We start from the raw sequence: 1,416 nt of genomic DNA, 5'->3' as shown, positions 1-1,416 counted from the left end.
TATTTTATATATTTAAATGCCATTTAACAAAGAAAAATCAACCAAAAAAATGAGTTCGCGTGTCACCTCTGACACACGTATCAGGTTTGCCATCACTGGCTTAGACCAATCTTCGCAACAAAGTTTAGTGGGCAAGGAAATCTAAACCTGAAGTGTTAGTTGTTACTGCTAATTAAATTAAGGTTCAATCATGTGTGAAGTTGTAATGTAAATTAATGGAAAATTTTGATTTACATAAACTTAATTTATATATTACAAGTATGAAATAAAATAAAGAAAATTCATTTCATGTATCTTTAAAATCAGTTTGAGGGACAGAAAGAACATTAGAATGTGCCAAAAATTTTAGGGCTATTGAAGTGATGGGTTAGTGGTTGCTCCTCCAGCCACAATTAGTATTAATGTTAGAAATTTCTTCAAACATCAATATCTAAATGCTTTTTACATGCTTAGAAGATGTGTTTATTTTTTGTACGCTTAAAAAAAGTTGACTCCAAAATTTTAGTGAAATTATTAATAAATGATAGATTGCATGGTGAAAATAATTTATTAACTGTTTGACAGAAATCTCAGCTAAAAAATATATTTCAGGGAAGAATTATATAAAAGCATTTTTTAACTTATACATATTAGCTAGATTGGCTCACATACTAGTAGATATTCAAATGTATAAAAGTTACAATTAAGTTTAAAAACTGTGACAACCAGAACAAAATAACATGATCACAAAATAAATTATTAATTACTAGAGGCCTGTTGCATGAAGAGATTTGTGGAATAGGCCTTCCCTTCTCCTGGCTGCTGGCACCGGTTTTCCTCCGGCACCCAGGACCCAGGCCTTTATTCCGGCTGGAGACACCTTCCGTCTTCGCTGCTCCAGCCAGAGCTACCTTCCAACTTCCGTCTTCACTGCTCCGGCTCGCCTTCAGTCTTCACTCTGCCGCTTGGAGCCTATGTATGCAAATTAACTGCCATCTTTGTTGGGTTAATTTGCATACTCTCCTGATTGGCTGGTTAGCATAGCAAAGGTACAGTCAATTTACGTGTTTGTTTATTATTAGGTAAGATAGCTGCACTAAACTACATAGCTTAGGGCTAGAAGAGTTAACTTTTGATTTATCAAGTAATAACTTATTATATTCAATGTGGTTGTAAAATTTCTAATTTTCTTGAATTTCATGCCAAGGCTAGCATAGAATCCCTCCTATACTCACAAGACAGCCTTAGGTCTTGCAGAAATTTTAATTGCCAAACCTAAATAAGGAAAGTAGAAGTATATGTCTGAAAAGAACATTAGGAACTAGTATTATTTTTTTGTATAAGTTTTAATAACTATTCTCTTTATATATATATACTAGAGGCCCAATGCACAAAAATTCGTGCAAGAGTAGGCCTTCCTTCCCCTGGCTGCTGGCA

The sequence above is a fragment of the Myotis brandtii genome, unplaced genomic scaffold (assembly GCF_000412655.1).
Source record: "Myotis brandtii unplaced genomic scaffold, ASM41265v1 scaffold529, whole genome shotgun sequence".
In the NCBI taxonomy this organism is placed as follows: Eukaryota; Metazoa; Chordata; class Mammalia; order Chiroptera; family Vespertilionidae; genus Myotis; species Myotis brandtii.
Note: the sequence above shows the minus strand (reverse complement) of the source record.